The sequence below is a fragment of the Bos javanicus genome, chromosome 7 (genome assembly GCF_032452875.1).
Source record: "Bos javanicus breed banteng chromosome 7, ARS-OSU_banteng_1.0, whole genome shotgun sequence".
Classification (NCBI taxonomy): domain Eukaryota; kingdom Metazoa; phylum Chordata; class Mammalia; order Artiodactyla; family Bovidae; genus Bos; species Bos javanicus.
In genome coordinates, this window is record NC_083874.1 from 50,488,028 (window position 1) to 50,501,963 (window position 13,936).

At 54.5% G+C, this 13,936-nt stretch overlaps 1 protein-coding gene across 2 annotated transcripts in view; it reads left to right on the forward strand.

Moving 5' to 3' along the window:
* Positions 1 to 13,936, forward strand: part of PSD2 (pleckstrin and Sec7 domain containing 2) — a 78,112-nt gene that overhangs the window by 16,383 nt on the left and 47,793 nt on the right. The window contains exon 3 of one of the 2 annotated variants that reach the window (XM_061423652.1): positions 9,263 to 9,401. The gene's annotated coding sequence lies outside the window, so the exon portion shown is untranslated. Of the gene's footprint in view, positions 1 to 9,072; positions 9,402 to 13,936 lie in introns of those variants that run through there. The other variant, XM_061423653.1, reaches the window with a different exon arrangement.

Here is a 13,936-nt window from a genome sequence, read left to right on the forward strand (position 1 = left end):
CATCCACCTCTGTGTATGGGAAGCCCTCTGACATGCCCCACCTGACTCCTTGGCGGCCTTCATGACTTTTCCCGAATGCCCGTCTCTAGCCCGGACCTTTCTGACGTATCTCCCTGTCTATCTGACATCTCCACTTGGGTGGCCAACTGATTCTGCAACTCTCACCTGTCCTCCTCAAACCTTTACTTCCCCACCTTAGTTTCCGGCGACTCGATCCTTCCTGTCGTTCAGATCCTCACATTTTGTTCACTCTTGATTCCTTTTTCCTCTGATGCCCCACACCCAATCCCTCAACTCATCTTATTGGCTTTAACTTCAAAATATATCCAGAGTCTGCCCACTTTTACAAGCTCCACTGCTATCACTCTGGTCTGGGTTCCCACCAACTCTACCGTGGAATTCTGCAGTGGCCTCACTGGTCTCCAGGCTCAGCCCTGATCCCTCCTATCTATCTCCAACATAGTGGCCAGAGGGGTCCTTTAAACATGTACATCAAATCAGGTTAGTTCTTTGTCCTAAATTTTGGGCGGCTTCCTATGTCACTCAGGTTCAAAGTCCTTACAGTGGCCTCCAAGGCCCGGTGTCCCCTGGCCCCTTCTCTGCCTTATCTCCACTCTCCCCTTGCTGCCTTTGCTCCTAGCTGTTCCAGAAGCATGCCCAGCACTCTAACCTCAGGGCCTTTGCACTGGCTCTTCTTGTTCCTTGGGACTCTCCTCCCCTAGATAGCTACATGACAAATTCTTTTTACCTCTTTCTTGTTTGTGCTCGAATTCACCTTCTCAGGGTGTCTAACAGCAGTTCTCCATTTAAAGTTTCAACACCCCTCACCCTGTCCACCCTCCTGACTCCTCCTGCGGTGCCCTATTTCTCCTGTAGTTCTCGTCATTGTCTATACCATTATAAATTTCACTTATTTGTTGTGTCCATTGTCTCCCCCACATTAGCAGTGCTTTTAGGGGGCAAGGGTTTCCTCCTCTTTTGTTTACTGATATCATTTGCCAGAAGTGAATATGTAATGCCCCAACAACAGTTTGTTGAATGAAGGAAGGAAGAAAGAAAGTAGGATAATTTAGGAAGGGGTCTGCAATTTAAAAATGAGTTGGAGTCAAGAAAAGGTGGGCTTTCGCCAGGGCCAGGTGTTGTGGACATCAGGGCTGTTTGCTATGTAGCAGCAGGGATCCTGTGACTCCTAACCCCTGTTACCCTTTGGAACCTTCCCCTTCCCACCATCAGTCCCTAGAGACTGCCTGGGGCTGATCCCATTCCTCACTCCAAGGCAGGCAGTGGCTCCTTAGGCTACAGTGACTAGCTCAGGGCTGGGCATATTTTGTTGGCCAGGGCAATGAGACTGAACCCTAAGACTTTTGCTTACATTCTTGGCATTGGGCAGGCTTCTTCCCTCAAAGCTAGATGGGTGCTCAGAGCTGCCTGAGCCACACTGGGCTGCAGATGTGGAAAAAGGTCACTGTTAGGGCCTGGATTTGATACTTGCTGCAGCTGGATCTACACCTGGACTTTTCATTTGAGCCCCATTTCACTGAGGCCAGTTTCTGTCACTTGCAGCCACTGACACTGTGCCTGCCTGAGCTCCTGAACTAGGAGGTGAGGAAGGGGCTGGGTAGGGTCAGCAGGGGTCCATCCCAGATGAGAAGGGTTTAGCGCATGGAGGGCACCCAATGATCAGTGCTGAAAAGGGGGAAATGGGAACAGATTTGCCTTGATCCAGCCAGAGAGGAGCTCTCAAACTGTCAGGAGAGAAGGACATGGGCACTCATGAGGTGAGAAAGACTGAGGAATCCCTTCACACAAGCTGCAAGCTAAGCTGAGATGGATTGCACCTAAGGTTGGGGAGGGAAGTGGGAAGCGGGATGTCTTCCCTAATAGAGCTCATTCCAGAGCTGCCAGTTCCCCATCACCTCCAGTGCAGGAGGAAGAGCCCAATTAAAATACACCAGAGACAAAGTGCGTACCAGGGGGTGGAGTGTGGGCTCTTTTCCACTAGAGGTATATTTTGCCCTGCTGCTGCTGCTGCTGCTGCTGCTAAGTCGCTTCAGTCATGTCCGACTCTGTGCGACCCCATAGACGGCAGCCCACCAGGCTCCCCCATCCCTGGGATTCTCCAGGCAAGAACACTGGAGTGGGTCGCCATTTCCTTCTCCAATGCATGAAAGTGAAAAGTGAAAGTGAAGTCGCTCAGTTGTGTCCAATTCTTCACGACCCCATGGACTGCAGCCTACCAGGCTCCTCCGTCCATGGGATTTTCCTAGGTCACTTATTTTTCCTAGCTTCAGTGCCTTTCTGGGTAAAATGGGCTGAATCATGTCCACCTCATAGGGTTTCCGTGTGGGTGAAATGAGATAATGTGTGAAATGAGATAATGCGAAGAACTTAGCATGAACCTGGCTCACATAACAGTCTTAATAAAAGTCATCTGCTGTAATTGTTACCCGAGGTCTCAGCCCATGGTTGTGCATGGTGGTGCAGGCGCAATCCTTATAAGCACCAGCAGATGGCGCCCCGACCTCAAAAGAACCCATTCCTGAACTGTTTTCTGAAGGGCTGCGAGAGGGGATGGGCGGGGCGGCCTCTCGTTTCTCAACCAGTTAGACTCCTGCCTTCCCGAGTGCGCTGGGGAGAAGTGACTGGCACGCCCCTCAGTTCCAAGAAAGAGGGGCCTGGATCACCATAGGATAATCAGTAGAGCCTCAGTTTTCCATCTGTATTGCGGAAGAGCATGGATTTCGGAGACGGCCTGAACCAAGTTAAGGAAATACTTAGGTTGGTGCAGGTAAAGGACTTTCAGAATGAGCAAGCATCCCAGGACCGAGGTTGGTTACAGAGGTCCTGCGACTGGACCATGGGGGCGCAGCTGAGCCTGGTGCTGAGGCAGAGCGATGGCCCATATGACCTCTATTCGCTTCCTTTCTGGATGAGTGAGAGAGAGAGGAAACCGGCTGCCCGGCACGGAGGACCCAGAACGGTGCGTGGCCCTATGACGCGAGACGCTCTGGTAATTCTGAGTCGGGCCAGCAGAGGGAGACCGAGACCCCTTGTGGACCCCGCTCTGCTCCCCTTCTAGCCCGGAGCTCGCCCTCCCTGGACCATCCCGGTTGGCCGTGCCTCCCCGGGCAGGAGTTGACATGTCCCTTTGCTTTGAAAAAGCCTTTTCCTTTACTTTCTGGCTGGGCTTCCTGGGGCAACGTGTGGGGTGAGGGGAAGGGTCAGATTCAACCCTAACTGAGTCCCAGCTGAGCCCCATCCCCTGGACCTCAGTGACTTGGATGGGATCTACTGGCCATTCTCATCCTAGCAGCCCCCACTTCCTGAGATGGGGTGTTGTGAGCTCCCCAGAGGGTAGGGATTTGGGGGAGCAGGAGATCCTTTTCCTAAGCCCCCATTAATCCAGGCCTGGATGGCCAGCTGGACCTCCGGAAGCAGGGGGCGCACCCCATCCCACCCTGGCAAGTTCCCGGCATTCTCCTTGGACTGGCTCCCAGAGGCCCACAATGGCCCTCAGACAAAGTTCTGGGCCGGGCTTTGCCTGTGCCCGGGGCCTGGGGCCGGCTGTCTCTAGGCACTGAGAGTCCCTGGCACTCCTTGTGGGGCTTTGTCCACCGGCCCTGGACCAGTACTGGCAGGGCCACATGTGCTGGGGGAGGGAGGGGGCCAGGCAGCTCTCAGAGCCTGAGTGGCCTCCCTTCCCTCCTGCACGTGGCCTTGCTGTCCTCCAGGGGACCTTCTCTCTACTTCATCTTGCTCACCCTGCCTTCTCCTCTTGGCTGTAAGCCTCCCCTTCTTCGGGGCATGCTCCTATTCTACTACTCATTTATTCATTCTACTCATTTATTCATTCATTTGTCCCCATCATTCAATACCTGTTGAGCTCCAGCTATACTCCAGGCCCCTACTAGATGCTGGGGATCCAGTAATAACAAGATACACAGTTTCTGCCCTTTTTGGAGTTCACAGTCTGGGTGAGACTGAAGGCAGGAGACTAGTAACATCCATACCTAAAATTTGTTTTCATCTTGTGATAAATGGAGAGAAGCAGATAAGTTGCCTGCCCCAGGAAGCTCCACCTACAGAGACATTTCCCCTGGGAAATCACTGCTAGGCTGTGAGCTGTGGAGGGAAGATCTTCATTCAGGCCCTGTACCCCACTGTCCCGGGACTGGCATACAGGCACACAGTAGGTGCCCAGTAAATGTTGAATGAATGGATGAATCATTAGCTTCATAGTGGGGGGGGGGGGCTGCCAAAGAGAATGGTCTTTTCACATTCCACTTCCTCCCAGTTAACCCAAGAATTGCAGGTAATGTTGGGGCTCTACAGACAAGAACCTGGGGCTCCCAGGAGTCCACCTCTGGCCAGTCTGATTCCTTGCCTGCTCCTCACTGCACAGCATTCCTACCTTGGGCCCTGTCAGAGTCCCATGGGCCATGCGTGTGTTTGTCCATTACCTCTCATGAATCCATTCTTGGGCTTTATCACCTTTTTGGTGGCTATCACGTGCTGGCCCTGGGCTCAGGAGGAGCTGGGGATCCAAAGAGGTGGGAGAAGCGTCCATGCCCCCCTGGACCATCCAGTCCAGACAGTAATGGCACAGTGTAGCATGTGCCATGATGAGGGAAGAGGATGGCACGGTTACAGAAGTGACAGAACAAATTTCCTGCCCTCCTGGAGCTTATGGTCCAGTGATGGTAGTGGAGGGAGACAGACAGTAACCAGAATAAGCGAGGGAACACACATGTGTGTTATGGAAGAAAGGGAAGCAGCTGAAGGGGAAGGGAGGGAGTAGGATTTTAGATAGGGTGGCTGGAGAAGGTGACATTTGAGCAGAGAGCTGAAGGGGGTCAGGGGTGAGTCATGCAGCTACCTGGGGGAGGATGTCTCAGGCACCAGGAATAGCACATGCAAATGCCCTGAGGTGAGAGTGTGCCTGGTATGTTAGAGGAACAATCAGGAGGCCAGGGTGGCTGGACAGGTATGAGATTAGAGAGGTGACTGGGGGCAGATTGTAGTAGGACCTTGCAGCAAGACTTGGCTTGAGTCTTAGTGACAAGGGAGCCATTTGAAGATTTTGAGCAGAGGAATAACATGAGCTGACTTACACTGAACACGATCCCTTCAGCTGCAGTGTTGGGAATGTTGATAGTGGGGCTGTGTGGAAGAAGGAAGGGACCAGGTAGGAGGTTACAGTAATAATCCTGGTGAGAGAGGATCGAGCCAGGCAGTGGCATTAGAGCTGATAACAAGTGGCTGCTCTGACACTGCTTTGAAAATAAATCCCATGGGATTTTTTGAGGGCTTGGATGTGGGGGCTGAGAGAAGGAGAGGCAAAGATAACTCCCAGGTCTTCTGCCTGAGCTGAGGGGGGGGGCTCAGCTGACATGGGCTGCGATGAGGAAGGTTTGGTTGGGTTAAGTTGGAGCTGCTCTTTGGACATCCTAGTGGACCCTTCAGACCAGCAGTTGAGTGTGTGGGTCTGACTTCAGGGGGAAAAGGTTGGAGCTTAAGAATCATGCAGTGAGAATCATCAAGGTTTAGATGGGCCTTGAAGCCAAGGTGGGCTCAGCATGGTAGTGCAAGGGGGAGAAGACAGAGGCCTGAGCCCTGGGGCACATTGGCATTTAGAGGTGGTGGGGGATGAGGAATCACCAAAGGAAAAGAAGAAGGCATAGCCGGAAAGAGGAGGAGAACCAGGGCAGTGTGGGTCCTAAAAGACAAGAGGAGAACATATTTCTGGGAGAAGGGGGTGATCAACTATGTCAAATGCTGCCAATAACCTAAGACAAGGTTTGAGAATTGACTTCTGGATTTGCATTGTACTGGTCACATAGGACCACTATCGAGTCCCTTTGGACAAATACTGGGAAGAAGGTGGCCCTTCCTGGAGACCCGGCTATGCAGGCATACAAAGGGAGACCCCTCAGTGTAAAGGGAAAGGTGTCTCTCTCTCGGTCACAGGTCACTTTGCAGCAGGCACACAGCATGGTGAGAGGGCAGCAGGCTGGATTTCAGCTCTCTCCACCGCTTTGCACCATGGGGGCCTTGTGCAGTGCCCAACCTGGACATCTGTCCCCAGCAGCTGTGCTGGTGTTGGTGGAGTGAGTATGGATGAGAGGATGAGAGTTGGCTTGGAGTGTGCTCATGAGGGATTGGTAGAGGAATTGGAGAGTGTGCACAGCTTTTTAAGGAGCTTTGTTGTAGCAGGCTGAAGAAAAGGGGACAGTGACTGGAAGGGGCTACAGGGATGAGCGGAATCCACCAAGTGAGAGTGGGTGAAGGGGAAGACATCCAAGCCAGGGGACCCACGTATGCAAAGTGAGGTCATTAGGAGTGGTTGGGATGTAGCGGGATCCTAAATGTCACATTTGAGGTGGGAGGTATCAGGAGAGGATGCTGGACTGGTGGGCTTAAGCCTCTGTCTTGGGGGTGGGGTTGGAGCACAGCTAGGCATACAGTAGGTACTCATTGAGTGCACTGGGACTTCTCAGGGAATCCCTTCCCAGTCTCTCCTCCAGGCCTCAGTCTCCCGGCTGGCAGATGGGAGAATTGGATGTTTCAAGTGTTCTCTGAGCCAGGGCTAGGCCTGAATGCCTTCCCCTAGTTAGTAGGTCTCAGGCCCTGGCCTCTTCTCCTCCCTGGATGCCACACCTTGTCCAGGCTGAGGAAGAGTAGAGGCCTCGCAGTGGCAGAGGCTGTGGTGGGCTGGGTGGGCCGGGAACTGCGTCTCCTGCCCCATCCAGCCTTTAGGAGCACCTTCCTGAGACTCCTCCTCAGGAGGAGAGGGAGAAGTTGCTGATTCTCCCTTCCTAGAGGGATGTCAGGGAATACAGAGCATTTTGGCTGCTGGTTGGGGGGACGCTGACCTTGTTCTCTTTCAAGGTAAAAGTGGCTACAAGGAATAGTAACGGTAACTCTCTGCCCATGTGCACGGCACCCAAAGCGCTCTCTCACTCAGAGCTCACCTGGGGCCTTGTGACTGTCCCTTGTAGCCCTTTGAGCTAGTCCCACTGGACATGGGAAAATGAGGCTCAGGGAGGGGATACAGCTGCCCGTGGCCACGCAGCCAGGAAGGAGCCGTGGCCAGACTAGAACCTGGGTTTCCTGTCTCTGGCCAGCTCGTGCCCCCTGCAGCAGGCCCCCAGAGTTTGGAAGGTTGGGGAGCAGATCCCGCCCAGGGACTAGGTTCTGGTACCAATCTGGCCCAGATCAAGTGCAGAGAGAGCAGGACCTTCCCTCTGTTTTCTCTTTCCACATGTAGTTATTAAGCCGTACTGCGTATGAGGTGCTGAGGGTGCACTGTGAACAAGGCAGACCTGTGTTCAAGGGGTCAGAGTCTGTTCAGGTAGAGATGAAATAATCCAATCCATGAGTTGTTGTTGTTCAGTCTCTCAGTTGTGTCTGACTCTTTGCAACCCCATGGACTGCAGCATGCCGGGCTCCCTGTCCTTCACTATCTCCTGAAAGTTTCTCACTTTCTCTTAACATCTGTTTCTTTGCATGAGAAATAGAGATAGTGATGTCTGTACTGCAAAACCACTGGGAGGGTTAGATGGGGAGTCACATAGGAAGCACCCAGCATCACAGTGCAGTGTTCCACAGACAGTGGCCAATGATACTATCGACACGCTGCTGTTCAGTCTCGAAGTCATGTCCAGCTCTTTGTGACTCCAGGAACTGCAGCATGCCAGGCTTCCCTCTTAACTGCTCAGCTGTGTCTATAGGATCAGACCTCCTGGCTTATGCTTTTGGAGTCTTAAGTTTCCTCATCTGTAAAATAGGTTGTAGGACTGTTTTGAGGGTGAACTCTAACACGTGGAAAGCATTTAGTATGGACTCTGGAACATGGGAGATGCACTGTTAATAGCAGAAGTGTCACCAGGGTGGATGAAACCCCAGCTCCAGCTGTACCCCAGATGAAGCAGGAGGAGACTGATCGCAGCTCAGACCCTGTGCCTCTAGTTGCTGGAAGCAGGGATTTGAGCATTGGGTAGGAGTTCGTTGAGCACAGCGGGATCAAGGCCTGATGGAGCAGAGGGTGGAATACTTGCAAAGACGTGGAGGTGGGAAGGAGTTGGGTGTAATGAACAGTCCTTGGGGGCTGGAGTGGAAGGAGACGGGTGGAGAGTGGCTTCCTTGTGGTAGGCTGGACTATAATCTGATCTCCCTTCTCTGTGGCACGGGGGGTCTGCTCACCCTCCCTGGCTTCTCACAGCTCCTGTCTCCCCAGATCCCTGTGCGGGGCGGGGGGAGGGGGCCTTTATCACCCCCCTGAGAAGTGGAATCTTGCTCTGTAGGAGGCTCACAGCCAGCATGTTCTTTTTAGTGTGTAGCCCAAGCACAATTCTGTCAACCACCTCCTCAGAGCTAGGGTCCTGGGCTGGGGGAGGGCTCCCCGGTGGTGACTAGCAGCGTCTGTGGGGCAGCACTGGGCTCCTGATTGGCACTGAGACTCTGCACTCCTCGCCCCCCCCCATCTGTCCCCCTCCTCCCTCTCTCCTGCACCCCTCCTCACTGCATTCCTTGCAGCTCTGTCTGGAGACCCCTTCTCTTCTTACCCCTATAGCCCAGGTCTGTCCGTCCCTCTGTCTGTCCCAGTAGGTCTGGAGGTAGGGAGGGAGGGCTCAGCCTCCCTGTCTCTGGGATCTTCCACCATGGTTCCTGCACTCCTCCTTCCTCTCTGTCCTTTGGGTCTCCCTGGGCATGTGTGTGTGTGTGTGTGTGTGTGTGTGTTGTGTGTGTGTTGGGGGATGTGGAGGGCAAGGAGTCAGACCACAGACCAGGGGGAGGGCAAGAACCCGCTCTCTCCTTCACCTCGAGGAGGGTGGATCCCGAGGGCTCAGGGTCTGGGGCCCTAGGGTCCGGCTGAGCGGGCCGGTTGGGTCTGGCCGCCTGGCCGGGGATTGGAGGACCGCCGGAGCTGCCTGGGCTCGGAGGGGGGGCGGAACCTCGCAGCGCTCCCCTCCCCCACTTTCTTAAAGGGCCGGCGCGGGCTGGTGCGGGACGGGTCTGGCCGCCTCTTCTCAGCGGCGGGTCGGGTTGCGCGATCCGGCCCTCAGTGCAGAGAGGCGGGCAGGCGGGCGGGCGGCCTCGGTGGCCGCTGTCGCCTCGCGGATCCGTTCCTCCCGCCCCCCTCACCCCCGCCCGCAGTGCCCCCGCCCTTCCCCGCCCTTCCCGCTCCTCCCTCCCTCCTTCTCCCCTTCCTTCCCTCCCTCCTGCCTTCCGTCCCCCCCATCTCTGCTCTGCTTCTCCACAGCCGCGGCTCCGACACCTGAACGGGTAGCAGTGAGCGCGGGAGCCCCGACAGGCGGTGGCGGAGCGGGACGGCCGGTCCACGGTAGCCTCTTCATGGCCCCACCGTGAGAGGCTGGACCCAGCGACCGGGAGCAGGAGCGGTGAGTGGGGCCGCGCGGGGCCACCTTGTCCCCAGGGCCGGCGTGTTCCCGGACCCCGCCCCTCCCGAAGCCGGGCTGGGGGCCGGGGGGGGGGCGGCTGCTGGGGTTGGGGGGCTGCATGCTGGGTGGCGGCGCAGCCCTCCGCCCTCCGTGCCCGCCTGGGTCTGCTAACAAAGCTACATTGCGAGATCAATTCCGTGGCGGCTGGAGCATCCGAAGGATACGGTTGTCATGGAGATGGGGCCGAAAGAGGAAGCCCGGGATGGCAGAGTCTGGGCCAGGGAGAGAGGGCACCGCTAGAGAGCCCCAGGCCAGCCTGCAGGGAGGATTAGGGCTGGCAGCCCAATTGTCCCCTGATGCCCCCTCCCCATTTGTCTAATCCGAGTGTATATGTGTACCTTGATGGGGTGCCAGTGGGAGCTTGGTGGCCAGGGACCTGGGGTGTTCAGTGCCAGGCCTGCTGGCAGCCACCTTTACCACGGAGCAGCTTTGAGGATTTATTTCTCTTTCCAGTTTCCCAACTTTGACAGCCTGGCTTGGCGGCCAGGCCTCAGCGCTCCCAGCTCTGCCGCTGGAGCAAGGCTTGTATGGGGGCGTGGCAGGCAGCAGCGGGTAAAGCACATAATGGCTATGGCAGCTGCAGGGAAGGAGGGGTCCTCGGAGTCGCTGGTGGGGCTGGGGTGGGGCAGGGAGTCCAGATGTGGGGACCCTCTGCCTGATGCAACCCCCCACACCCAGAAGGATGTATTCTAACTCTTGCTGTCCCTGGAGGACCTGGGGGCTCCCTGAGTCAGAACTGGGGGCATTGTCTCTGCACCGGTCCAGGGGGCTGCTGCCTCAGCCCATCCCTTCATCTTAGGGCCATCGTGGGGGGCCCTGGGAGAGAACTGGGGGCATCAGCCACAATGGAAGTGGGTCTGAGAATTCTTGACAAGCTCAGGATAAACCAGGCTGAACTCGATGAGCGGGTGAATGAGGAGCAAGGAGAGGGTTCAGGGCTAAGCCAGGGTCAGTGGGCAGCCTGGGCTCGGGGAGAGGCATTTGGACTTTCCTGGGTTCTCCAGCTCCTTCTTTCAGACCTTAGAAACAAGAGCTGCTTAATGGAGGATACTCAGCTCGAAGTAGAGTGGGGAAGGGGCGTTGGGATCACCTCCAAGCCTAGTCTGTTGCCCTGGGCAGATATAGTCATTTTCCACCTCTTCCTTGAGAGGTTAGAAATACCGCCTCCCAACGACACTGCAAATTCTATGACCTGTAATCTCTCAATCAGCAAAATGGGCCAGAAGCCCTCTTTACTCACCTCACATCTCTCACGTCACACCCACTTTCCCTCTCAAAAGCCCCCTATCCCCAGCCTATGGTGAGAGACAGTGCCTTTTGAATGGGGCTACTGCAGAGTTTGGTCCTGGTGGAAACAGGGCAGGTCCCCAGGTCATGGCTGAACCAGAGGGTTCCACACAGTGGGATGAGTGGGTGGGTGGTGGCCCAGCTCAAGAGAGGAGGGTGACTGGAAAGCCCTTGGAAGGCCTCCCCTGCTGGTGCCTTTGCAGGGAGGGACTAAAGCCGCAGTGCATGGGTGGCTTGTGCCTTGTAGTCCCAGAAGTGCCAGGAGCCTGAGGGGCTTCTGACAAATGGAGGTCTCTAGGCAAAAGGTATGTATATATGGGTGTATATATATATATTCATACAGTGAGTGTCCACTGTATGATTAGGTGTGACAAGACAAAAAGTTACAGGGGAGGAAGGGAGTGGAGGGGGACACTCTAAAGAAGGGAGCTCAGGGCTGGGTGTGGAGGCACAGGGGGTCACAGGAAAGGGCAGTTCTCATGCAGCAGCCCGAGGGGCTTCCCTCCTGCTTGTCCTGGTCTGACAGCTACGGGTATGTGCTCCCCAGCTGATCTGACCCTGAGTGTTTCCTGAAGTGGGGGGTGGAGCAATTAGCTGGAAAGAAGGACTTGCTGCTGCTCTTGGAAGGACTGAGAGGGCTGGGGGGACATGATGTCACCCAGCTTCCATACTCATGCATGGCCACGGTGCTCAATACTCTTCTACACAGGGAAGTACGCCCATTGTTTCTGTTTAGTGGATACTTAGGCTCAGGAGGGCTTCCCAGATGGCTCAGATGGTAAAAATCTGCCTGCAGTTCAGGAGACCTGGGTTTGATCCCTGGGTTGGGAAGATCCCCTGGAGAAGGGAAAAGCTACCCACTCCAATATTCTTGCCTAGAGAATTCCATGGACAGAGTCACCTGGTGAGCTATAGTCCATGGGGTCGCAAAGAGTCAGTTCAGAAAACTTGCTTGTTCCAAGTCACCTAGTTAGTAAGTGACAGAATCAGGATCTGCACTTGGGAGGAACTGATGGCTCAGTGGGTAGGGATTCCGCCTGCAATGCAGGAGACACATGAGACCTGGTTCAATCCCTGGATGGGGAAGTGGTACCCTACTCCAGTATTCTTACCTGGAAAATCCCATGGACAGAGGAGCCTGGCAGGCTACAGTCCATTGGGTTGCACAGAGTCAAAAATGGCTGAGCACAAGGCACACAGAACTGTTTGAAGCTGGGACTTCTGTCCCCAGTCTTCCTCTTCTTCCTTGGAGATGCAAGTTAGGAGGGTGATGGGACTGAACACCTTCTCTTCTGGAGCGAGGAGATGAATTTGGAGAAAACTGAGGCGCTCAGCTGGGGTCTTCTAGAGAGCCAGGATCGAGGCATTCCCATCCCAGACGACGTTGGCTTGCAGGAGAACGACACTGCCTCTCGCGACAGACGATGCTGTAGACATTCTGTGCCAGATGGTCTTTTCCAGGAAAATCTGTTTTGAGCGGCATCTTATGTCTGGGCTCCATATTTAGCCTGGCTCCTCACACAGGAGGATATACTCAGACTGTTGCCCCTTGGGGTTTTTTGTGGGGGGGTGGGCCTTGGCCAGACCCAGCTCCTTCCTATGGCTCAGGCAGAGGTGGGTTAGGGCCCCTGCTCCAGATAGCCTTGCCCCAGCTGAGGGCTGCCCTGCTGGTCTCCCTGGGCCCTGGTTGTTTCCCACAGGGCCTGTCCTTCTAAGCTGATGTGCCCATATGTTAGCTTGACCTCGTTTAGGGGGTGAGTCGCTCCAGGACTGTGTCTGCTTGGCCCGGGTGACTCCAGTGTCCGGGCCGGGCCCACGCCCAGTGTGCAGGCTGCTGCGTGAGAACTGCCCTTGCCTGTGACCCCTGTGCCTCCACACCCAGCCCTGAGCTCCCCTCTTTAGAGTGTCCCCCTCCACTCCCTTCCTCCCCCTAACTTTTTGTCTTGTCACACCTAATCATACAGTGGACACTCACTGTATGAATATATATATATACACCCATGTATACATACCTTTTGCCTAGAGACCTCCATTTGTCAGTTATTGACATTTTGCCCACATTTGTTTCTCTCTCTCTGAAACTTCTGAAAGTAAGTTGCAGATACCGTAGCACTTCAGCTTGAAGTACTCAGTATAAATTTCCTGAAACGAGAACATTTTTCTACAATACATAATATTGTTGTTTAGTTGCTAAGTGGTGTCCAACTCTTGTGCAGCCCCGTTGACTGTAGTCCCCCACGATCCTCTGTCCATGGGATTTCCCAGGCAAGCATACTGGAGTGGGTTGCCATTTCCTTCTCCAGGGGATCTTTGCGACCCAGAGACTGAAGCTATGTCTCCTGCATTGGCAGGCGGATTCTTTACCTCTGAGCCACCAGGGAAGCCCAATACATAATGACTATAGTGTTAATCATATCCAAGAAATTTTAATGATGCAATCTAAACTCATATAATTCCATATTCAAATCTCTGTAGTTGTCCCTGTAATGTCCTTTATAGGTTAAAAAAATTTTTTTTATAAAGAATGGCACATTGCATTTAGTTATGTCTCTTTAGTCTCTCTTAACCTAGAACAATAGTCTGCTTTTTTTTTTCTTTTGAAGTCTCTTATGACAATGTCAGTTTTAAAGAGCCCTGGTCAGTGTTCATGTAGAATGCCCCACATTCTGGATCTGTCTTACTGCTTCCTCATGAGTAGATTCAGGTTAAGCATTTTGGGGTAAGAATATCCCATAGGTGATGTCGTGTCCTTCTCATTGCCTCTCATCAGGAGGCACTTGTCATTAGCTGCACTGTAATAGTGGTGCTAAGTTAGGTCACTCAGCTAAGGAGTCCCTTTGTTTCAATCCCGTTCCTCCCTCTTCCTTAGCTCCAGAAGCTTCATCCACCTGGTTGTCTGCATTCAGACCATATGCTGGAGAAGGGTGCTTAGGCAGATGCTGATGGGGCCTTCAAGGAGTTCACAGCCTCAGGGGTGTGGATGGGATGAGCTGCAACTCAGGGCAGGTGTTGCCAGAGTGGGGAAGAAGCCCCGAAAAAGCAGCAAGGGGCACAGGCTGGGGGGACAGCAGAGAGCCTGAGGGGCAAGACAGGAAGAAAGGGGGTGGGGCCTGGACCAGCGCTGGCCTAGAATGTGGGCTGACAGCTGGCCCTTTCCCCAGGGCACCATGAGCTACTGAAGGGTTTTA